The sequence below is a fragment of the Sinocyclocheilus grahami genome, unplaced genomic scaffold (assembly GCF_001515645.1).
Source record: "Sinocyclocheilus grahami isolate Dianchi unplaced genomic scaffold, SAMN03320097.WGS_v1.1 scaffold154.1, whole genome shotgun sequence".
Classification (NCBI taxonomy): domain Eukaryota; kingdom Metazoa; phylum Chordata; class Actinopteri; order Cypriniformes; family Cyprinidae; genus Sinocyclocheilus; species Sinocyclocheilus grahami.
The window spans coordinates 1,017,610-1,043,947 of record NW_015505333.1 but is presented as its reverse complement, the minus strand read 5'-3'; the positions used below and the strand labels follow the sequence as shown (position 1 = coordinate 1,043,947).

The 26,338-nt window shown below is 39.2% G+C and overlaps 1 pseudogene; it reads left to right on the top strand.

Annotated features, from left to right (window-relative positions):
- LOC107592558 (copine-5-like) overlaps window positions 1–26,338 on the top strand; it is a 178,539-nt pseudogene that overhangs the window by 49,312 nt on the left and 102,889 nt on the right.

The window sequence follows — 26,338 nt, the reverse complement described above, 5'->3', positions numbered from 1 at the left end:
AGAAGCGGGGGGAGAAGGGGGGGGGGGGGATTACACCAATTTTTTGTGAGAGAGGAGTTGCGGGGGATTACACCAATTTTTTATTAGAGAGGAGTTGCGGGGGATTACACCAATTTTTTATTAGAGAGGAGTTGCGATTTCAGATTTAATTCTCATCTCTGCTGTGTTTTGTACCAAGCTTTTTCAATTCTTGTTTTTTTGTCTCATTTGTTACCTTATATATCCAGTTTAATTTTCTCACCTTCTTTTCTCTCTCTCTGACCCCATCTCTCCCTCCGCTGTCCCTAATCCACTTTCTAGTTTGGAAGAACGGAGGTGATTGACAACACTCTAAATCCGGACTTTGTCAGGAAGTACATCTTGGACTACTTCTTTGAGGAGAAGCAGAACCTGCGCTTTGATTTGTGAGTTCTTTCTTTTGATCTCTGTCCTGGAGTGCCACATCCACACCTCCATTCCTTGAAAACGGAATCTCACCTCTCACCCCTCACCTCCTCCCACTTCCTGTTTCTTCTGTCGCTGCTCTTTGATGAAACCAACAGGAATATTTCAATGCATGAAATTAATTTGACCATCTGATTTCCCATTTTATTATGATTTACTTTGACCCCCTTACTAACTTAATCTTAACCTTTTTAAGTATCCATGCATGATGTTTTGTGGCCTATTTAGTTAGGAAATGTGTTGGTGTTGGTTGAAGTATTAGTTATTGTTATAGATATCATCCCTGGTGTGAATTGGCCTTTACAGACTCTCTCAGTTTACTGAATGCAGCACAAATCTAGCATACTGGATTCAAAATACTGTCCAGTTTTATATTAGGTGTCTTTAAATACTACACTCAACCTAGTGCTGGTTAAATATTGGACAGAACACATGCTGGGTTATTTTGACCCAGCTTGTTTGGTTTTATACATTAACTCGTTTGCTGGGTTGTGTTTTGACATAGTGCTGGGTCAGTCTACCTATTGAAGGTTTTTCATTTAATATAATAAAAATGCACTGCAAAATCTGTTGAAAAATCTCTAAAAGCCATCTTGGTCAAAAATGAGATAATGATACTTAGTGAATGCTCTCCACACATAGTATATGTTCTTCAAGTACTTTCACTTCAAATGCACTAAATCCCAGCCTCAACCCATTCAGAAGTACCAATACTTACACAGAAACCTATATATAGTAGCCAGAAAGAAATGCTAATTTTAAAGAAAAACGTCAGACGTACTTAGAGGCTTTTGCATCTGAACTCTTTATATATAGGACAAGAACAGTTCATATACAATCTTTTTTATTCAATGGCAAGTCAGTCTTTTTAATAAAAGTAAAGTGCAATAGTTTTTACTTTATGCACTTTATGAAACATGTCTTCAACAGCAAGCACGCTCGACCCTTATGTTGTTGTGCATGCCTACCTGAAAGACATTTTTGTGTGTATTTGAGCATTTATCTGTTAAAGTACTTGTTTTCTTTTAAAGTTAGTTTTTAATGGCTTATCTTTGGATAACATTGTTTTTTCCCCCCTACTTAATTCAGATATGATGTTGACTCTAAAAGTCCTGATCTTTCCAAACACGTAAGTAGTGCTGTAATATGACCTTCATGCATCCTGAATGAAACATTTATATGCAAAGCAGTTTCTTAAAAAAAAAACAATCCAAATATATTGTGTAATGCACTGGCCTTTTTGAAGAAGAAGTCACTGAGATGTTGTAACTTTCAGTTTTAAATGAAATTAGATATGGATTTGGATAATAAAACTAAACTATTGTTATTTAAAAATTAAATACAACACAGTGTTTGTCTGACACCATTGGCATGTTTACTTATGTGAGAGCAAGAAATGAGAAGTAAATCAATATGATTATGTGACATATATATTTTGTTTACATTCCTCCCCATTCCTGTGATTCTCATCACATCTCATTTAATGCATGCGAAGCGATCATGTAGGTCCACTAATCATCACTATCTTCTCTGGTCTGATCATCCCCTAAATTGTGTGTGATGTTGTCTGTGTGGCTGGTATAGTATTTGTGTCTTGTGCTTTCTATTACATGCTGTGCTCTGTTGTAAACATGGCCGTGCTCTTCCCAGAAGCCCCTTGAACTATACGTACGTCTTTGCCTCTCAATTCACTACTATAACAAGAGGGCAGAGCGTTGGTATTTGTCGAATTTGATAAGCTCTTACCGCTTCTTCTGCTTGATCCTACCCGCTCCATCTAGGACTTTCTTGGCCAGATGTTCTGCACACTGGGTGAAATTGTGGGGTCGCCGGCCTGCCGACTAGAGAAACCTCTTGGGTGAGTAGAATTCTAATCACAGCTGTGTTTTCAAAAGTGTGTTTGCTAGAACTGTACTGACTTGTTTCCAGGGTCCGATATTAGCCACACCTGCCAGTGTTAGGTACATCTAGCAGCCATGATTTTTCTTTTCTTATTTAACATAGTTTTTTTATATTATTTAAAAAAAAATGTGGTTTCACTTTATTTGAGGTTACAGTGTAATTATACATTTAAGTATGAACTAATATTAATTAACAACATGTACTTACTATAGGGTTAGGAAAAGGGTTTAGTTTAGGGTTAGTTGCATGCAATTATGCATAATTTACTGTTATTACTACAGGAAGTACATGTAACAAGGACACTGTAAAATAAAGAGTTATCAAATATATAACAAATATAATGATAATAAATGTATATAATATTAGTAAATAAATTAAACAAATAAATATAGAATGTTTTATTTAATATATTTATGAAAATATTTTATATACGGTTATTATATAAATACTTTTGTAAACATATAAGATTTTAAACATAAAAATACAGAATATTTTGAATTTTTTGAAATTAATACTTTCATTCAGCAAGGATGTATGGGGGTAGAATTGTTGCTTACTTCCAAATAAATAGATTATGATCCACAGATAAATAGAATGAGATCCACAAATAAATCTTAAAGTTTCACAAACATGAATTAAATTCACAAATAAATAAAATGAGATTTGCAAATAAAAAACATATTCACAAATATATATTTATGTCACAACCACAACTTTGCCTGGCATTTATTTGTGAATCGCGTCCTGTGCATTTGTAGATAGCTGCACGCATTTGTAAATCGCGTCCTGTGCATTTGCGAATTGTGAAACATTTCTTCCGTCAAGATGTGCTGACAATCCACAAATACGTGGACTCCACCCACCGTCTACTCAAGCCAATCAGCTGACAGCCACATTCGCTGACCAATCGTAGCACGATCTCGCTATAGCCAATCACGTTTTGCTTTACAATCAGGGCGGTCTCGTCCTGAGATAACTTCATGCATCTGCATTGGCTCAAATAGGTCATATAAGGGCCATACAATGGGTACAGTAAAAGATGTTTAAAACTGGATTTCGTTAGACCATTAGACTGTGTATCATGCCAAGCCACAGTATTTTATGTTACGTGCCTTTGAAAATGCCAGAGAAAGCTTTAAATCACGGCTATATGGGAACAACGCTATACTGTATTCAAACGCGATATGGAAACGTCATGTTATTCAATATGGAAATAAAAGTGTCATTACGGTCATTACTCAGGTCATTACGGTATTCAGGTCAGATTATTTTATTTGATTCATTTTTTCAGTTTCAAGCATGTATAATGTCGAATTTCCTAATAAGGTTACTGGCAAGTTCTGTTTTATTTACATGCCAAAACCAATTTTTACTGGCATTTGGCACTTGGCGAGTGTTAATTTTGCACCCTGCTCGTTTCTGTTGGCTGTTTAAGTGTTGGCAGAGGACACATTAGCAAAAGCAGACATCCGTGGACCATTTTGTTCAAAAGCATTGTTAGTCTTTTTGTTTCCCCGTCATTGGCCCTGGTAGAGCAGGTCCATCCAGATGGAGTCTGATCATGGAGCGCGATATTACTGGCTGAGAAACTCTTTAATTAGAGAGATACCCTGATGTGTGAGATCAACAGATTTCGAGGCTTAGCTAGCGATCCTCATTAGCTATAACCGTGCATTGTGGGTAAACTTGTCAGAGGATAGTTTCCTTGGTGTAAAAATGTTGAGACATGCATTTTCCCCCTCTTTTCTCCGTAAGTTTTTGTTCTGTTATTTCTTACAAAAGCAGAATAACATATTTATAAGTCCCAAGGCAAACACAACTTTTAATGAGAACTGGAATTAGCTGAAATACAGTAACTCATGCGGTTGTTTAGTATTGAATCATTTGTGAGCTATAAGGCATTTACACAAGCTCTACATTAATGCAAATGACAATATTGTCTGGAAAATTGCACTGGTCTTGATTCAAGGCTTTCATACATGAAACACACAATGCATGTATTCCCCCAGACCACCTCTAAGTCAGTGAGCCATGCTCAAAGTATGTGTGTGTGGACATATTTTCCATTAATTGACTCAAGGAAACTGTTCTTGAGGGAATAACTGGACTCATAAAGTCCAGCAAACACTAAATTGCCTCCTTCAGGCTTGCAGACCGTCTAATAAACTGAAAGGGATAACACAGTACGCTTTTGAGGCTATGTGAGCAAGTCTGAGGATATTCACTGTCAGCATGTGTGTTTCTGTCACGTCCAAGAGAAATTCAGTTTTGCTCTGCTGCTGGTGTCACGCGCAAGCTGGGTTAAGCCTATATCCTCCTGCAGACGTCAAAAGAGATGCTGACCACAGGAGTCTTTCATGACATTGATGAAAAAAGATCTAAAATCAGTAAACTTGAAAGTTTAATGTCTGCCTAGCCTGCTCTGGACGTGTCAAGAGTTTAAATATCTGAGACGTTCATACAGTTACAGAGGATTCATACGAATTTCAAAGATCATATATATGCCACTTTCCATTTATAGAACTTATTTGGTGTCCTGTTACTTTTGTTAAATCAACAGTTCCTTTTTCATTGGAGTAGTAACTATTGGACACAATATAAACACACAAAAGGCCATGCTGCTACTAAAATCTGTTTTTACCTTTAACATATACTGATAATCTCCATAATAACACCGGTGGTAAAGAGAAAGCTATGAAGAATTAAAGTATATCACAAGTATTTTTTTTCTGCGGTAGATACTAATATTTAGAAGATGCACATTGTCATACACACAGACACAAAAGAACATCATGGTAACACACAACACTAAAATAATGCAATAAATATTAATTTAACAACATAAGATGTAATGTAAAACCATAATATACATTACTGATAACAAAAACTTTCAAGAAACATAACTTTGTAACAGAGTTGAATGGTGTAGACAGATGAATGCAGTCAATAATACTTTTTTACTTGTCTACAATACAATAGAAAACTGTTTCAAATTTCATTTGCCGAAATAATGTTATTACTAAAATCTTTTTTTTTTACATTTATAATGTACTTACACAGTTACACGCTTACACAGTTGGTAAAGAGAAAACCACATGATGAATTGAATACACACATATACAAAACACCATCATAATAACACACATTATATGAAATGGCCATTTAGATCTATTAGTTTAATAATATTTATTTTGATCCTTTGACCCCCCAAACAACATTTTAGGTTAAGCACTTTCTCTCCCTGATACTTTATTTAAAAAAACAAAAAAAACAACATAAATCTGACTTTTTTTAATGTCTAAACTGTTTCTAGCCCTATTTCATACCCTATTTATGGAAAGAGCCACAAATTTAAAGGAATATATTCTTGAAATATTTGATGTAAGCTCTGCCCAGCAGTGAGCTGCTGAACATTTTGCAAGTATTGCAATTAGAGTACTTTAACTCTCCTTGCATGAGCACCATCTGTAGATGGCAGGAAGCTAACTTTAAGTACTGGACGACCCCCCACCATAACGAGGTCTAATTACGTGTTGCAGTGGATATAAATGTCAGTGTATAATTAAATGGAGAGACAGCAAAAGTGAAGGTATGGGGTTTCGGTGTTCATTTCTCATCATCGTGGACCCAGACAACCACACATATGTCTGAGTCTCTTGGGGGGGGTAGGGTATGTGGTAGAGCTCCAGCCCGGACGCCAATCTGTTTTCAGCAGTTTAATAAGCTCTCCTAAAGCACATTTATGCAATGTCTATTAGAAGAGCCAACCTTCTGTCCACAGGACACTCCATGAACACATGCATATTTTTCTGCCTACCTCTAAGTCAAGCATCTTTATTACAACTGCTCATGCTTGAATCAGGGATTTGAACAAACATCGATGTATGTAACTCGTCCCACATCGTTTGTGATCCAGACGTTAACAATACAACAGATTTTGCGGCTTGTTGTGGAGAGGTGTGCGGTTACTTTTCTAAGGAATTAGCCTTATGGTTTTTGGTCGTAACAATGTGTTTGCTGTATGCTATGAGCTACTATATTGCGTTATGTTGATAATATGATAATAGGTTGAGAATATGATTATATGTATAGTGATAAGAGAATATTAATTATTTACAATGTTGCATGGAGATGCTGTCATTATTATATAGAAATTATATATTTATATTAATATATTTATTGTATATTAAATTATGAATACATTTGTATATACAATGCAATATACTAATATTCATAAATTAATATAAATATGTAGTGTATATGAAGAGTTAATTTACACCACTTCTAAAAAAAAAAATGAGCTGATTGCTGTGCATTATTCTCCACATATAGCGCGATTTGAACCCTAAATACGTTTTGTCAAAAAAGCTGGTTCCCCTTCAGGAACTCGAGCTCCGTCGAACGCTTTGGGAACACCCCCGGCGAGACACCGTACTGAAGCATGTGTGAAATCAGTCCAATAGCGAAGCGAGACGTCACGAGCGGGGTGACGTAAGCAACCAGGAAGCATAAAGGCGCATCCGGCAAGCGCGCATGTTAGCTTTTGCTCTTCAGCAAGCGTGTCTGTGCTGTGTGTGTGAATGTGAATGTATGCAAAGCACTCAGTCAGTTAAAAGTTAAGCAAACGAGAAAAAGAGAAAAATGCCAAAGAGTAAATCAAAGAATGTGGTAAGCGGTTGGCGTTTCAAGTCGTGTGTTCCTCCCTGCCCACGTTATATGTCTCGGGTGGGGATACACATGATTTGTGCATCATCTGTTTGGGAGCGGAGCATGCACGGGCAGCTCTCGATGGGGCTGCCTGCCATGATTGTGAGCTTCTCCTGCTCTGTGTGCTTCGCTCCCGCCTGGTCATCTTCGATTAAAGCAGCCAGGCTCGCGATCCTGCAGGGTCCAGCCCCGCTGTTGCTGAGGCACAGCGGCGGCTGTTGCAGCGGCGGCTGCAAGTGGATTTAGCGGAGGGATCCGAGACGGGCTCGTCCTTATCTTGGTCCTCACCCGCTAGATCCACGGCCCCCTTTCAGGGTTCGGAAGCCCACCCTGCGGTTTCTTCCCCCCTGAGAGAGGGCCAGATGCTTCATCTATCTTCCTCCGAGGAGGTTGATGTGATGAGCGTCGACACAGAGGAGATTGTGGACTCAACACCACAGTCCCTAGCGTATGAGGAGCTTGTGGAGGTTGTTACTCGTGCTGTAGCTAAACTGAACATCGAATGGCCAGCCGAGAAACAGGATGCTCGTCCCAAAAGCAAGTTGGACGAGCGTTTCCTTCAATAAAGATCACAACCTTCACGTCAGGGCCTTCCGGTTTTCCCCGATCTCCCTTCTGAGCTTTCGAGATCGTGGGACAAACCATATTCATCCCGACACTTTAGCCCCACTGTATCTAATTACTCTAACATCACGGGGATAAATGAGAAGGGATATGGGGCGGTGCCAGCGGTGGAACAGACGCTCGCGAGCTATCTGTCCCCATCCTCAGCATCGTCCCTGAAGGCCCCGAAGCTTCCCACCAGGCCAGTAAGACTAACATCCAGCCTGGTTGGGAAAGCATATACAACGGCAGGTCAGGCTGGTGCGTGTCTGCACACTATGGCGGTGTTGCAGGCGTACCAGGCCGACCTGCTAAAAGACCTGGGGCCTCATATACAAAGACTTGCGTTGAATTCATACTAAAACATTGCGTACGGACAAAGCTGTAAATGTGCGTACGCACAAAAAAAATCAGATGTATGAATCTCTGCGTACGCAGGATCCCAAGCATATTCTCTTTGTACATCCCAATTAACGTGAAATTGAGCGCACATGCACGAGCACAACACCCCACCCTGTCTCCTCCCTCAATTAAATAAATTTTAATGTGGTAATGTGTCCACTTTGGCAAGAACTTTTGGCAAGAAGAATTGGAGGTGCTACTATCAGAGGTAGAAACGAGAAAAAATATTTGATATGGAACTTTGTCCTCTGGAATTAATAACAAAAGAAAAAAAATGAGTGGGACAGTTTGGCTGATGCCATCAACACGGTGGGATCGGAAAAAATCGCACTGTAAATGAGCTTAAAAAGAAATGGTCTGATATAAAGGTGGAAGTTAAGCGGAGAACTGCTGCGCACCGACAAAGTGTGGGCAGAACAGGCAGTGGTACAGGGGTCGATGAACTTACACTCTTTGAGCAGAGAGTTGCCTCTATTGTGGGCAACACTTTACTCTCCGGAGTAGTATCCATTGCGGTGGAAGACTCGGATTTACAGCACTGCCACGAAGGCAACTAATTTCTCATTTATTTGCTTAACTTTGGTACACATAGCTTACCAGACTGCATTTAATTTTCAAATGCATGCAATATAGCTTATCAAAAGTAGCCTACACCAGAGATTTTACATATCTATGGCATTTATAGCAAATGCGTGTACCCATTAATAAGGAACAGACTCAAATCGCAGTTAACATGTGCCTGTGTTTATTTGGACTTATATGGTGCAACAGCAGGAACGTCCACTGGCACGCACTCGGAGTCTGCCCCTCCTGAGCAGCCAGGGCCCAGTGTGTCCAGCGTCTCCAGTGTCTCCAGCGTTTCCAGTGCTCCCCCCAGTGCTGAGGCCCGTCCAGCTGGCCGCATCTTGATGCATGCTGTTCTGGAGTCACAACAGCAAATTGTTAGGGCCATCTGAGAAATTAACAGTCACCCGAAAAATATCACTGACGCACTCACAGACATAAGCCACTCATTAAAGGAATTGGTCAAAAAATTAACTTGGTCTCTGATTACCATTTATATTGTCGCAATCACATGTTGACGGGCCTGAATGGCTTGTTGGTTGGGCTGCACATACACTGGTCCTGGGTCGGGGTCATCTGGTGGTGCCACCACCTCACCAAGTGGTATGCCGTCCCTGTGCGCGACATTGTGCAGCCCACCACAGGCCAGCACGATGCGGCACACCTTCTCAGGGCGGTATAACAGCATCCCCCCAGTCCTGTCAAGGCAGCGCCAGCGACATTTCAGCTGCCCAATTGCCCGCTCTACCACTGACCGAGTGCGAGAATGTGCATCATTGTATCTGTGCTCTAGGTCAGTTTGTGGGTTGGTGAGGGGGGTTAACAGCCACATTTTTAGTGGATAACTGCGGTCTCCTAATGGGCAGTTGAATAATTAAACGCAACAAAAAACAAAACAACCAACAACAACTTTTAGATGGGACCATATAAATTTAAATGCATCACTCACCAAGAAGCCACCCATCGCGAACCCTGCCAGCTTGGAGCCTCATCCCAACCATGCTGTTTGTAAGGATGTATGAATCATGGGTTGACCCAGGCCACCTCGCCACAATATTTGTTTGGCGCATTTGTGCGTCACATATTATCTGCACATTTATTGAATGGAAATGTTTCCTATTCACATATGCAAATTCTTCTTCAGATGGAGCCTTTATAGCAATGTGTGTGCAGTTGATTTCTCCGATTAATTAGGAAAACCGGCTATCGCTGCAAATTGCGCTTTAATGTTTGGCTGGTCAACTGCATCGTATGGGAACCTTATATACCTGGTAGACAAGCGGATGATCCCGTCCCATACAGCTGGCATTGCGCAGCTCAAAGACGACTGGCATATTCCTGAGCGGTCTGCCAGTTCCATTTGGAAAGAACCAGTTGCCAGGAAACCAAGTGTTGTCAGCACCTGTAAGGGAACAAGTAATGCGTGGCTCCTCACTGTCTCTCCAAATTTGGACCTAACTCATCACAGAGCTCCAAGAGGATAGCCCTTGGAAATCTGAAACGGCTGATAAGCCAGTTATCATCGTGGGCCAGAAAATCATTGTGGTCCCTAAAAACTCGTTCTCTTCAGATTCTGCCATTGGCAATGTCCTCTAATAAGGCTATTGCTGCCATTGCCATATAGACTAAGGTTATCAATTTGCACATGATTTTATATGTTCTTACTTAATTGCATAATTTATAGAATATTCCCATGAGGCTTGTGTGACAATAGTATGCCAATTATTTCATTAATTACAAATTAATAGCAATGTTTCTCACAGGTGGTGGTGCGATAGACTTGTAGAACAATTCGTAGTCTAATGTCTGCAACTTCACTTCATTGCCTCTAGGAGTCGCCAACGGACAAAAACCACGAGAAATGTACGTACGCCAGACATGAAGTTGGCGTGGAGGAACGCACATTCTCACGTAAATTTCACTGTTAGTACATCCGACCATGAGCGTGAAACTGGCGTATGCAAAGTTGATACATGAGGCCCCTGGACACTAGGGAGGGAGACTGCGTCGGGCCACAGATCTGTCGCTTCAGGCCACCAAGGAAAAGGCCAGAGCCATCGGCCGTTCCATGGCAGCTCTCGTGGCCACGGAGCGACACCTGTGGTTGAATCTGTCCCAGTTACAAGATAAGGACAGATTCTTCCTGCTGGATGCCCCGCTATCGCCTTCTGGCCTCTTCGGCGGCGCAGTAGACACTGTCGTCGAGACGTTTCAGGAGGCGAAGAAGCAAGCTGCGGCATTCCAATGCTTCCTCCCTCGCCGCTCCAGGTATTTGGGACTGCTGAGCGGGAGCAGTCCCAGCAGTCTAGCTCCTCATATTGCCAGACCCAGAAACACCGCTCTCAGCCGGGGTCTTCTAGACAAAAAACAGATCTGTGGACCATTATTTTGTCTAAGAGGACCTCGGCCAAACGAGGGCAGCCCACCCTGGGGAGGAGAGGTACACACCTCAGTATACGGTGCCTGATCCTCCTCAGTGCCCTCGGGGAGACTTACTGATGCCCCTGCCACCCCCGGTGCTTCAGGGCCCAGTAGGCTCCGGCGAACAAAATTCCCAGCTGCCGCCCGGCGATGGTACAACATGGAAAAGCTCGAGAGACTGGTTCCCTTAGTCATCACTCTCACCCCACACTTTCACGAAGTGTGTGGAAGCGGCGCTGGCTCCGCTGCGACTCCATGGCATCTGCATATTGAATTACATCGACGATTGGGTGATTTTAGCTCAGTCAGAGCAGATGGCGGCTCGGCATCTAGATGTCGTCCTCGCCCATATGAGAGAACTGGGGTTACGGCTGAATGCCAAGAAAAGTGTACTTTCTCCAATACAGAGGACCACTTATCTAGGCGTGGTGTGGGATTCGACAACGATGCAGGCACAGTTGTCTCCTGCTCGTATCGAAGCGATTCTCACAGCCGTGAGGGGAGTGAGAGAAGGCCAGTCACTTACTGTCAAACAGTTTCAGAGACTGTTTGGTCTGATGGCAGCTGCATCCAACGTGATACCTTTTGGCCTGCTGTACATGAGACCCTTGCAGTGGTGGCTCAGGACCAAAGGGTTTTCCCAGGGGGGCAACCCGCTTTGCACAATCAAGGTCACGCGTCTTTTGCTAGTAGCCCCATTCTGGCCAGCCCGAGTATGGTTCTCGGACCTGGTGTCCCTCCTCAACGGATCTCCACGGGAGATTCCTATCAGGAGGGACCTCCTCTCTTAGGCAGGGGGCACCGTTCTTGACCTCCGCCCTGAGTTGTGGAAGTTGTGGGCGTAGTCCCTGAGGGGGCACAGCTCATAGCATCTGGTCTCTCAACTGAGGTTGTTGAGACCATACTCCAGTCCAGAGCTCCCGCCACGAGGAAACTGTACGCCTTGAAGTGGAAACTTTTCACCTCTTGGTGCAGACAGCGACTGCAAGACCCAGTCAACTGCCCAGTTGGTTCAGTTCTGGAGTTTCTGTAGGAGCGATTCTCCGCAGGGTTATCCCCCTCCACTTTGAAGGTTTATGTGGCAGCCATAGCTGCTTACCACACCCTTCAGGGTGGTTAGTCAGTGGGAAGAAACCTGTTAGTTACAGGTTTCCTCCATGGCACCCGGAGGCTGAGGCCAGTACAGTGCACTAAGGTGCCCTCATGGGATCTGGCAGTGGTTCTGGAGGCTCTGTGCAAAGCTCCCTTTGAACCCATCGAAGATACTTCATATAAGCTCCTCACGCTTAAGTCTATCTTCTTGCTCGCTATATCCTCGCTGAAGAGGATAGGGGACCTCCAGGCTCTTGCTGTGTCAGGCCTGGAGTTTTCCCCGGGCATGGTTAGGGCGTTCCTTTACCTGAGACCCGGGTATGTCCCTAAAGTGCCCACCTCATTGCCAGGTCCCATTGTACTACAGACCTTTTGTCCTCCTCCCTTCCAGGAAGCAGGCCAGGAGAGACTCAATCTGCTGTGTCCAGTGCAAGCGCTTACATTCACAGAGCTGCCCAGTGGCGTAAAGCAGATCAGTTATTCGTTTGCTTAGGTCCACCTAAGAAAGGGATTCCAGTGACCAAGCAAACTATGAGTCGGTGGGTGGTCGAGGCCATCACACTGGCCTATGAGTCCTCTGGCCTCCAGTCACCCATAGGGGTCAGAGCTCACGCGACCAGGGGTATGGCGGCCTCCAAGGCCTTATCAGTGGGCGTGGCCCTTCAGGATGTTTGTGCTACGGCAGGCTGGTCCTCTCCGCACACATTCATTTGTTTCTACAGTTTGGACCTGACATCTACTTCAGGGTCCCAAGTCCTTTTGTCTTGATGTGCTCGCCAGATACACACCAGACAGCGACTTGCTCGTATGGCACAGTGGGTATTCTCGTTCCCAAAGTGTTCGACACAGCTCGAGTTCCTGAAGGGGAACGTCTCAAGGTTACATATGTAACCATGGTTCCCCGGAGGGAACGAGACGCTGCGTCTCCCTGCCATACTCCCTGCATCCCTGCAGGTGCTCGCTTCCGCAGAAGCCAACATGTGCGCTTGCCGGATGTGCCTTTATGCGCTTTTATTCTTTCTGGTTGCTTACGTCATCCCGCTCGTGACATCTCGCTTTGCTATTGGACTGATTTCACACATGCTTCAGTACGGTGTCTCGCCGGGGGCATTCCCAAAGCGTTCGACGCAGCGTCTCATTCTCTTCTGGGAACCATGGTTACATACGTATCCTCAAGACGTTTTGTCCACTTTTAAGGCATCGCGAGTTCACGTTTTACTGCAGAAGCCGACAAGTGCCCTTGTTGTTTTTGAACAGAAGCCGATAAGTCCATTTTAGCGAATCAGCGTGCTGTATTCAGGTCAGGTGACAAGGTTACTTTCACTTTGAAAAGACATGCTAGCTGAGAGGAGTTTCATCAAAGCTGACTAAAAGTGATCGAGGATGGATAATTTGATGAACCTGTGATATCTTCAGGGTGAAAAAGGAAAATAAAAGCTGAAACGTTTTCACGGACCCTTGCAAAAGCAGCGCATTACAATGGTGAGGTAAAAGCTCAGTAATCACATTCATACAGTTTATGATCACAACAACAACAACGTTTGTTAGGCATCTACATTGTCATCTGAGGAGATTACAAAGATTAAACAAGTGTTTTTTTAAACTCTAAAACATGAAATGTGGAGTTGTCTGCTTTTGCCAAAAAAACGACTGTTGGAGTTATCTGCTTTTGCTATAAAACAAACTTTTAATATGTAAAAAAACATACTTTCAATGAACTTTAATTTAGTAAATTACCTGTATGTGTTTAAGTTATTATTCAATACAACCCAACTGGAGTTTGATTGATATTACTTGGAATGCGCAATAAAAAAACGGTTATCGGTTTTTGCAAATTAACTCTTCATATATCTGTTTAATAATACTCAAATACACACACACACACACACACACACTCACACTTCTGTCTCAGACAAAACTTTAATTTGAATAAACTATGCATATTTCTTCACTTTATTATTAAACTGAATATTAAAATATTGTTATATATTTATATTCATATTTTTATAGTATATTACAATTATTAATGTCAATATACAACGTAATAATAATATACATAAATTAATATACATTCGTAGTTTATTAGTCACAATAACGTGTCGATGAACATGCACAAAGACAAAGATGAAGGAAAACCGTCTTCCAAGGTAAGGGAAGGCTGGTGACGCACATAACATTGACGGTCAAGACCTGACAAACTAACACTGAACAGACATTAACTTAAATACACGGACAAAATTAGGATAATGACTCAACACACCTGAACTGAATGACAAAATCAAATAAAAAAACCATGACAACTAACAAGACCGTGACTAGGGATGTAACGGTATGAAAATTTCATATCACGATTATAGTGACCAAAGTTATCATGATTATCAATATTATCACGGTTTTGTTCAAATTAGATGAAAACGTTAAAAAAAGAACTGATACACACACTGAAAACATTTCAATAAGTTTTATATTTGAAAATCAACATACAGCAAATGCAATTAGCAGCTATATGCACTTTTTTTAGCATAAACATTAAATGAACATTAACATGAAGCCCTAATAATAAATCACTTGTGTATATATATATATATACAGTGGGGGAAAAAAGTATTTAGTCAGCCACCAATTGTGCAAGTTCTCCCACTTAAAAAGATGAGAGAGGCCTGTAATTTTCATCATAGGTATACCTCAACTATGAGAGACAAAATTAGGAACAAACGCTTATACGAGACAGTAATACCCTGCACCCTTCAAAGAACACACTTCAAGGGCTCTGCCCTTCGAAGGGAGTAGGGCATAGGGATGCTCACTTCTGTTTGGAATTCGCCCCATGTCTCTTGTATCACCGCAGAGGTGCGGACACGCTTTCTCTCGTTTCAATCAAATGCAGCTTGTCGTCTTACGTCTCAGTTTTTTATTGTATTGAAAATGAAATCAGAGGAATTTAGTATTAATACTACTATAATTTTGCTTTAGTGATCATATTGTCCTGACGATTGTCTTGTACACTGTTCATAATGGATTTATAAACAGGTAAGATTTCAAAACATTAATCTCAATTCAATATTTCATATCCCCTTATTTATATATTATTTTAGGTAAACAAAACAAAAAATCTGTGTAATAAGCAGTTAGTTTTGGTATTGAGGTAAAAGTTACCTTGCATTCGCTATATAACAGTGGGTGGTGGTCACGAAGATGACGGAGCAAATTTGATGCGTTTCCTCCTTTTGCAGCGACTTTCTTCTTGCAAGATCAGCAGACAGGGTGACCGTCCTCGATTAAATTGCCTTCAGGACTCTTGTAAAAGCCTAAATACCACAAGACCACCGATTTGGTCCTCTTAGATGGCTGAAAAATCTCCCGATTTTTGTCAGTGCCTTCCGCCATTTCGTCTCGTGCAAAAAAAACAAAACAACAACAACATTGCATGCTGCTTCTGCGTCAGACTGATGCTGGCTGGACAGGATTTACTGCGAGTTTTCAAAAGTGGGATAATCAAACACGGTTTTGATGATAATTACATTTTAAACGGTAATACTAACCGTCAGGGCATTTTATCGTGATTTATTGTGAAACCGGTAATCGTTCCATCCCTAACCGTGACAATGGTGCAAACAGAAAGTCCAAACTAACAGAAACTGTAACTATATTATATTATGTAGTTCTATCTTAATTCACACACACACACACACACATACGAATGATTGAATAAATAAACCAGAATAAATTAATATCATTTCAATCAAATATGTCTGCAATAATAAAATCATTTCAAAGTGCTGTTTTTCCGTGTGTCAAAAGGTTTGACACTTGTGGGGTTTCTCACTTGGCTAGTTTCAGAGTGGTTCACTAGAATTTTGTTAATGTTCCAAATGAACCCAAACCCCTCTAAAGGGAACCGAGACGATGATTACGGAGGTGCGAAGACTTATAATGTGCATTAAGGGTGCCAATCAACTATTTGCACATATTTTGGAGAGTTAACAAAAGTAGATTGACATCTTTTTCAACCAAAAGTCTCTTATTCTTCCTCTGGCCTTGGATTAATTCTCATTTCTTGTGGCCAATGGTAACATAATACATTTCAAAACCACCTCAGAGCTGTTTTCCAAACAAGCATACAAAAGCTTCTATCTGCAATTATTCCTCCATTTCCACCTCCTTTCTCTGCTGCTTTTAATTGTTTTGCCTTTAATCTTCAGGAAATTGGACCTCACATTAATTATGAGTCGCAGGTCGGGTTTTGATGTTGAAAGAGGGATGTGAGAGAAAAAAGGCGAGGAAAACACTGAGCATTTTCAGCGCAAAAAACGCTACAGATCAAGTGTGTGTTTGAATGGAAGATGAATAATGGCAATGGCAAAAACAAGCAATAAGAAAGAGCCAATACTGAACAAGTACAGAGACAAAGAGGAATGCGTATTTTAATATACAATTTGAATTTCACCTGTTTTATGGAGAGAGCTTTCCTGTTTATCTCAATGGCAGCTGTGCTGCTAATGCATGTTTTCTCAGGATTGTTTTGCATGTAAAAAGTTTTATTTTGACTTTGACTTGAAAGATGCTTTTTGCTGCTAGATGGTGTAGTTATGACATCTACCAGCAGGGGTTAACGAGCCCATGCTAACTAGCCAAACCTTGTGCCCCTCTGTTTGGTCAGCCAACAATTAATTAAATGTAGTGGAAAATAAATTGAGCATTTCCAAGATTGTCTGTAATATCTGTATACTTTTAAGCCACTTGACTGTTTATTCCATCCTTTTGTAGATGTAAATACTTTATGTAGCCATAAGGAGATCAGAGATAATCATTTTTGCTAGATTCAGCGAAATGTATTGCCTGTCAATTAACAGCAAATGTATGTGAATTGACCTATTTAGAAAGAACCTCGCACTTAAGAGGTGTGCGTGAAGGAAGTATCTCCGCTATAGAGAAACCGAAATGTGTTGATGTACATGATGAATTCTAATGTGAGAAAGATCAAAGCCTCTAGTGATAAAGAGAGATATATATAGACTGCTGGATTAAAAACCAAAGTGCTTTCTCTCATCTTTAATTGAAATGCTATTATTTGAGTCTTATCTGAGAGCCAGAGCCCAGACCTTCGCCGCTCCTCTCTATTCTTGAAAGGCAATGTAAATGATTTGTTTGCGGTTTAGCAGATTAAGAGACTGTTTAGGAGCCAGGATATATGTGACCCTGGACCACAAAACCAATCACAAGGGTCCATTTTTTGAATTATACATCGTCTTAAAACTGAATAAATAAGCTTTCCATTAATGTATGGTTTGTTAGGATAGGATAATATTTGGCCGAGATACAACTATTTGAAAATCTGGAATCTTGAGGGTGCAAAAAAAATCGAAATACTGAGAAAATCGCCTTTAAAGTTGTCCAAATGAAGTTCTTAGCAATGCATATTACTAATCTAATATATATATATTATACTAATATATTTACGGTAGGGAATTTACAAAATATCTTCATGGAACATGATCTTTACTTAATATTCTAATGATTTTTGGCATAAAAGAAAAATCTATAATTTGGACCCATACAATGTTTTTATGGCTATTGCTAAAAATATACCCCAGCGACTTAAGACTGGTTTTGTGCTCCAGGGTCACACATATACATATATATATATATATACATATACACAACAGTTATATCTGGTCCTCGAATCTGATAAGAGTGAGATATTAGAGTGATATACAGAAATATAGCACTGCTACTCGTGTTATATTGTTAATATATATATATATATATATATATATAAAGAAAAAAAATTATATATATATAAAAATCTTTATTCAGCAAGCATGCATTAAATTGAACAGTGTCAGTAAAGACATTTGTAATGTTATATAAGATTTCTCTTTCATGCTTTCCACAAAAATATTGAGCAGCACAACTGTTTTCAACATTGATAATAAGAAGAAATGTTTCTTGAACACCAAATCATCATATTACAATGATTTCTGAAGGATCATGTGACACTGAAGAAATGATGCTGAAAATTCATCTTTGCATCACAGGGATAAATTACATTTCAAAGTATATTAAAATAGAAACAGTTATTTTAAATTATATAACTTTATTTTTGATCACATAAATGCAGCCTTGGTGAAAGAGTCTTCTTCCAAAAACATTTAAAAATCTTACTTAAACGGTAATACTAACCGTCAGGGCATTTTATCGTGATTTATTGTGAAACCGGTAATCGTTCCATCCCTAACCGTGACAATGGTGCAAACAGAAAGTCCAAACTAACAGAAACTGTAACTATATTATATTATGTAGTTCTATCTTAATTCACACACACACACACACACATACGAATGATTGAATAAATAAACCAGAATAAATTAATATCATTTCAATCAAATATGTCTGCAATAATAAAATCATTTCAAAGTGCTGTTTTTCCGTGTGTCAAAAGGTTTGACACTTGTGGGGTTTCTCACTTGGCTAGTTTCAGAGTGGTTCACTAGAATTTTGTTAATGTTCCAAATGAACCCAAACCCCTCTAAAGGGAACCGAGACGATGATTACGGAGGTGCGAAGACTTATAATGTGCATTAAGGGTGCCAATCAACTATTTGCACATATTTTGGAGAGTTAACAAAAGTAGATTGACATCTTTTTCAACCAAAAGTCTCTTATTCTTCCTCTGGCCTTGGATTAATTCTCATTTCTTGTGGCCAATGGTAACATAATACATTTCAAAACCACCTCAGAGCTGTTTTCCAAACAAGCATACAAAAGCTTCTATCTGCAATTATTCCTCCATTTCCACCTCCTTTCTCTGCTGCTTTTAATTGTTTTGCCTTTAATCTTCAGGAAATTGGACCTCACATTAATTATGAGTCGCAGGTCGGGTTTTGATGTTGAAAGAGGGATGTGAGAGAAAAAAGGCGAGGAAAACACTGAGCATTTTCAGCGCAAAAAACGCTACAGATCAAGTGTGTGTTTGAATGGAAGATGAATAATGGCAATGGCAAAAACAAGCAATAAGAAAGAGCCAATACTGAACAAGTACAGAGACAAAGAGGAATGCGTATTTTAATATACAATTTGAATTTCACCTGTTTTATGGAGAGAGCTTTCCTGTTTATCTCAATGGCAGCTGTGCTGCTAATGCATGTTTTCTCAGGATTGTTTTGCATGTAAAAAGTTTTATTTTGACTTTGACTTGAAAGATGCTTTTTGCTGCTAGATGGTGTAGTTATGACATCTACCAGCAGGGGTTAACGAGCCCATGCTAACTAGCCAAACCTTGTGCCCCTCTGTTTGGTCAGCCAACAATTAATTAAATGTAGTGGAAAATAAATTGAGCATTTCCAAGATTGTCTGTAATATCTGTATACTTTTAAGCCACTTGACTGTTTATTCCATCCTTTTGTAGATGTAAATACTTTATGTAGCCATAAGGAGATCAGAGATAATCATTTTTGCTAGATTCAGCGAAATGTATTGCCTGTCAATTAACAGCAAATGTATGTGAATTGACCTATTTAGAAAGAACCTCGCACTTAAGAGGTGTGCGTGAAGGAAGTAGCTCCGCTATAGAGAAGCCGAAATGTGTTGATGTACATGATGAATTCTAATGTGAGAAAGATCAAAGCCTCTAGTGATAAAGAGAGATATATATAGACTGCTGGATTAAAAACCAAAGTGCTTTCTCTCATCTTTAATTGAAATGCTATTATTTGAGTCTTATCTGAGAGCCAGAGCCCAGACCTTCGCCGCTCCTCTCTATTCTTGAAAGGCAATGTAAATGATTTGTTTGCGGTTTAGCAGATTAAGAGACTGTTTAGGAGCCAGGATATATGTGACCCTGGACCACAAAACCAATCACAAGGGTCCATTTTTTGAATTATACATCGTCTTAAAACTGAATAAATAAGCTTTCCATTAATGTATGGTTTGTTAGGATAGGATAATATTTGGCCGAGATACAACTATTTGAAAATCTGGAATCTTGAGGGTGCAAAAAAAATCGAAATACTGAGAAAATCGCCTTTAAAGTTGTCCAAATGAAGTTCTTAGCAATGCATATTACTAATCTAATATATATATATTATACTAATATATTTACGGTAGGGAATTTACAAAATATCTTCATGGAACATGATCTTTACTTAATATTCTAATGATTTTTGGCATAAAAGAAAAATCTATAATTTGGACCCATACAATGTTTTTATGGCTATTGCTAAAAATATACCCCAGCGACTTAAGACTGGTTTTGTGCTCCAGGGTCACACATATACATATATATATATATATACATATACACAACAGTTATATCTGGTCCTCGAATCTGATAAGAGTGAGATATTAGAGTGATATACAGCAATATCGCACTGCTACTCGTGTTATATTGTTCATATATATATATATATATATATATATATAAAGAAAAAAAATTATATATATATAAAAATCTTTATTCAGCAAGCATGCATTAAATTGAACAGTGTCAGTAAAGACATTTGTAATGTTATATAAGATTTCTCTTTCATGCTTTCCACAAAAATATTGAGCAGCACAACTGTTTTCAACATTGATAATAAGAAGAAATGTTTCTTGAACACCAAATCATCATATTACAATGATTTCTGAAGGATCATGTGACACTGAAGAAATGATGCTGAAAATTCATCTTTGCATCACAGGGATAAATTACATTTCAAAGTATATTAAAATAGAAACAGTTATTTTAAATTATATAACTTTATTTTTGATCACATAAATGCAGCCTTGGTGAAAGAGTCTTCTTCCAAAAACATTTAAAAATCTTACTAACCTTAAACTTGTAACAATAGTTTAAGTAAAGGGATATAATTGGCAAACTTATAAATGCATAGACGCTTATAAATGAAATAAGAAATTAAATCAAAAATTAGGTTTTGTCCATGTCTGTTAGCTTTAAAGCCATTTATATGCAGATACAGCAGATAAAAACATTTGAAATTTACAGTTCTTTCTCTTCTGAATAAACTGAAAAAAAAAATATCACAACTTATCTTGTACTCATTCTAGAGAGCATTGTATTGTACAAAAAGATGTATCTTTTTTCTATAAAATGCTCTGAATGAGATTGTCCTTCCCCATTAATACGACATGCCACTAACTTAGCAGGCAGCAAATCATGTTTCGTTGTTTGCTCTCATACGCTCATTCATTTCCCAGCCATCAATTGTTTGAATTTATTAATTTTTCTGGTCTCCTTTTCATTATAAGCAGAAATGTATTTATGAACCAAATGTTGTCTAACATAATCAAGATGGTTTTGTAGGCATAATGTGGTTAATGATGACCTGTAATTAGGCACAAATACAAAACGACACATTAATTGAAATTCAAAGACAGTTCTGCAGGCTGAGTTATAGGATGCAGCTAAATAAGAGCAATTAACATCTCTTGACCTGATGTTTTCTAAGTTCAAGCTCCAACCTGTTACACACACAAAGTTCAAATTAGTGCACTGCTGTGGGATGAGAGTTTTGGCTTTTTGTTTCTCATTGGAATATCAAATTAGATTAACAGTGTTGAATACAGAGCGACCTGAATTATTGCTGCAGTGAATTGTGAGTGCCTGTGTTCTTCTTGTTGAATATAATTCCTCATTTCCTGTTGGTCTCAGAAATGTGTGAATTCCCTTTACACCTTTTCTCTGCTCTATAAATAAAACTCATTGAAAATGCAGGCTTTTGACCTAAGATCACTTTGCATTCTGCTTTGTGTTTAGTCATTCCCCAAGATCCCAAACCCAAACACAAAAAATGGGTTCTTCAGGAGTTATATAGTGCTATATAGCAATGGTTCCCAACACTGGTCCTGGAGGCACCCCAACACTGCACATTTTGCATGTCTCCTTTCTCTGACGCACCAATTTCAGGTCTTGAAGGCTCTACTAATGAGCTGATGACCTGAATCAGGTGTGTTTGATTAAGGAGACATGCAAAACGTGCAGTGTTGGGGTGCCTCCAGGACCAGGGTTGGGAACCACTGCTATATAGCACCATTGCCATACAAAGAACCAGTTAAGCTTTTGTATAGTTCTTTAAAGGTTCTCTAACTCTCTCTCAGTTTAGTTGTGGAAAATATTAAAATGGTTTACCGTAGTGTTATTTTAGTATCATTGAGATACTATTATAGCATTTGTTCATATTTTGAGTCATATTTTATTTGTATATTTTCTGCTTTCATGTTTAATTAATTTTAGTAATTTTTGTGTTTGCCATTTTTATTAGTTTTTTTTTATATTGTAAAATATTTTATTGTAATTTTTAGTTATATAAATATATATTTTATATATATATATAAAATGTTTAGTTAACATTTGATATATTTCAAATAACTTTTTTTTCATGGTTTTTGTTTTTGTTTACTATAATAACCCTGGTTCACCTGGTTAACAAATAAATATGTGCTGCAGGAAACTCTTTTACATCCAAAAAGCTATTCGATAGTCACACTAAGCCTTATCGTGATTTCAATATTTTTGATATATTGCATCCTACTCGCAAGTATGATTTAAAAAAAAAAAAAGTGTATTCCCTAAAACACATTTTACAGAGGAATTAATGTAAGCTCTTTAACGAAAATACAGATTTCTTCAAAATGCTTTTAAACTCTTTGGGATGCCTGGCTGCTAGACTTCCACTGTAAGTGCATTAATGTAAATTTATTTTGAGGTTTGTTATTGTGTATCTTCAATATGCAGATGTGTATAAAAGCAACTACATAATAAGTTACCCTTGCTGCCTTTCCAAACAGCCCTTTACAGCCTGGCGTTTGGGTTTGATAAGGAGACTATTTTTATCTCCTGGAAAGAGATAGCATTTTGTTTGCACCTCATTTCTTTTGCTCCTGATCTTTACACTGGGAGATCCATGATGTGCTCTACGTGTAATTCCACACTCTCAATTCAGCTGTTTAAATGTGGAAAGAAATTAAAGCTGTATTTATATGTATGTATATATATATATATATATATATATAACCTGTGTGATAACAGTGCTTTACTCATATGAGCTACTTGTATGAAAAATTTCCTTAATATCTAAATTATTTTAATACAGAATAGTGAAAATGGATGGATCCTCTGCAGTGAATGGGTATGGGGGTAGAGTTGTTGCATTATTCCAAATAAATAGAATGAGATCCACAAATAAATCTCAGAGTTTCACAAACATTAATTCTATTCACAAATAAATAAAATGAGATTTGCATATTCACAAATACATTTTTGTGTCACAAACACAACTTTGCCTGCCATTCATTTGTGAATCGCGTCCTGTGCATTTGTAGATCGCTGCATGCATTTGTGGATCGCTCGCTGTGCATTTGTGGATTTTGAAACATTTCTAGTGTCAAGACGCTGACAATCCACAAATAAGTGGACTTCACCCACTGTCTACTCAAGCCAATCAGATAACAGCTACACTTCGCTGAACATTCATTTGTGGATCATAATCTATTTATATGCAATAATTTAACAATTCTAATGTTTAATTAAAAAAATGGATATGCATTGCAATCCGATAGATAAGACCCCAGCATCCACCTGAGCAAATATCATAATTATTCATTTGATAACTGCTGTTACTTTCTCCACTTCATCAGTCCCAGCGGCAGCATAACAGCTTGTTAATTCATATTCGTGCAATAATGAGACGGACAAAGTTAGCCGATACATGCCATTTTACTCTCTCGTGCGGATACAAGTTGTCAAAAGTTACAGTGCACAAAAACCCCTGAATGAACTGAAATAAAAGCAGAATACAAATGTTCTTCCTCCGTTTTCTGAATTACACAGCAGAGCGAGAGCACATGTTGCACGAGCACATTTCTCCGAACTACACTACCCATAATGCATTTCACTCGGAACTGTTACAGCCGTAGATAGTGATCTTCAGCGTCTCCTGCAACACTGTCATTGATATGACTGCGATAAGCGCGTGAAATCAGCCACACACTCATCACAATGAAAACATCGACCTTAGAAAGAACTTGAACACTGGGATAATCGCCCACTTTGAAATGCACACACAAGAATGCTTATTTAATTTAACCTGTTTCATGATCGTTACTATCAGTGTGTGTCCTCAGAGCGATTGCATATGCTCTAAACTGCGTTTTGCTCCAGCTGTATAAACACAAATGCTAAATGCTGCAGCTAATATGCTTAATATTCGCTCCTGCATACAATGCAGACTGCTAACATGACACTTAGTTTAAACTTGATTATGGTTGGTCATTTTTTTATTCAATTAGGCAGACCATGCAATACACACAGCGATATGGATTAGAAGAGCATTCACTTATCTTAGATGTTGATTTAGCTGTTCTGAAGCAAGCTGCAACTGCTCTGCAAGCACTATTCATATATTTGAATGTTGAGCAGCAAGCTCATTGGCTACCGATACGGGAGAGAACCAATCAGCTGTGCCATGTGATAATGATGTCATTAGGTCAGATTGAGTTAGACCTATCGGACTGCGCCATTTAGAGTTTCATGCCAGAACTCTGTATATATATATATACACATATACTAGGGATGGGAAGATTCACCGATTCGCTCAGTGCATCGGCATAAAAGTTAATCGATTTTAAAAAGTGTGCATTGGATACAAGCTGGCATTTGTACCGCGATGCATCGTTTCTGACATATTTGCATCGGTAAAAACAGATTTATTTATATATAATTACTAGTGGATGCACTATTCTTATACTGTTTAGAAAGTGATCAATAATCTGTGACCAATATTTTATATGTATATTTCTCCTGTCTAAACTGTTTAGAATAGTAGCGCAATAATTCTGAGTCAAAATATTTGTTGTTGGATATTAAATGTGCCGTTTGTAAAATTTTAAACCTACATTTAAGTGTAATTTTATGATAGCAGTAACTGCATAGTGACTATTGTAATGGTATATATTCCAATAAATATTTGATTTAAATCATTGTAGAATAATGACAAGCTCCACACTTCCATCCATTAGGCCTACATTACATTAAAAGTGTGAAATGTTGTTTTTTAAAAACAAGTAAACTTTTAGTTGATGAAAACAAGTGCAGTGTATTTCCTCGGCTCTGACGGTGTGTTTGTGTGAATGAAGCATCTGCCAGATCAATAAACATAAATGTGAATTTAAATATAGAACACAGCTCGCTAATTTCCTAGATCACTGTTTTGTGTTCAAGTTAGTGTCATTTCTTCCAGATTTTTGAAATTTCCCAGAGTGAATGAAGGTACTCACTCCTGATAATTAATCCTCGCCACGAAATTCTCCTCCGTTTTGGGCTTCAGATACAATGTGGGGAGCTTTTCTCTCACAAAAGGGTTTATGAGAATCGTAATTACTGCAATAAGCCCTCGGGGAGCTTTTCTCTGTGGTTTTGAGTGTGTGAGCACTGCAGATATGGCATTTTCATTAAGTCGCGTAACATGAGCGCAAGAAGAAGCACAAGCGTGCACTTTACATTAAGAGCTCTGATTGTTCTGGCGTGTGTTTTATTATTTTGTGCCTTTTCTGTGGCGTCTCACTGATGACGCTCAGAAATGAGCTTGTAAACACATCCAGGCGTCCTTAAACGGGTCATGAACTGAGAAACCAAAACTCCCTTGATCGTACATATCGAGGTCATTGTACTATAAAAACATCCTGTAAGTTTCAGAACTAAAAAATTTGTCGTTAGTCTAAAAACAGCTTATACTGAAGGCAGTCTGCCAAAACCACAGCTTGTGGAATGTTCTACTCTATGATGTAATAGTGTGGATAAGCACCGCCTCCACAGAAGAACGCCTGCTTCTTCATCACTGCCTGTTTAGCCCCGCCCCCCGATTCTACATCGCTGCCTCTTTAGCCCCGCCCACCGATTCTACATCGCTCTCTGTTTAGCCCCGCCCACCGATTCTACGTCGCTGCCTGTTTAGCCCCGCCCACCGATGCTACATTGTTGCCTGATTAGCCCCGCCCACCGATTCTACATCGCTCTCTGTTTAGCCCCGCCCACCGATTCTACGTCGCTGCCTGTTTAGCCCCGCCCACCGATGCTACATTGTTGCCTGATTAGCCCCGCCCACCGATTCTACATCACTGCCTGATTAGCTCCGCCCACCGATTCTACATCACTGGCTGATTAGCCCCGCCCACCGATTCTACATCACTGCCTGATTAGCTCTGC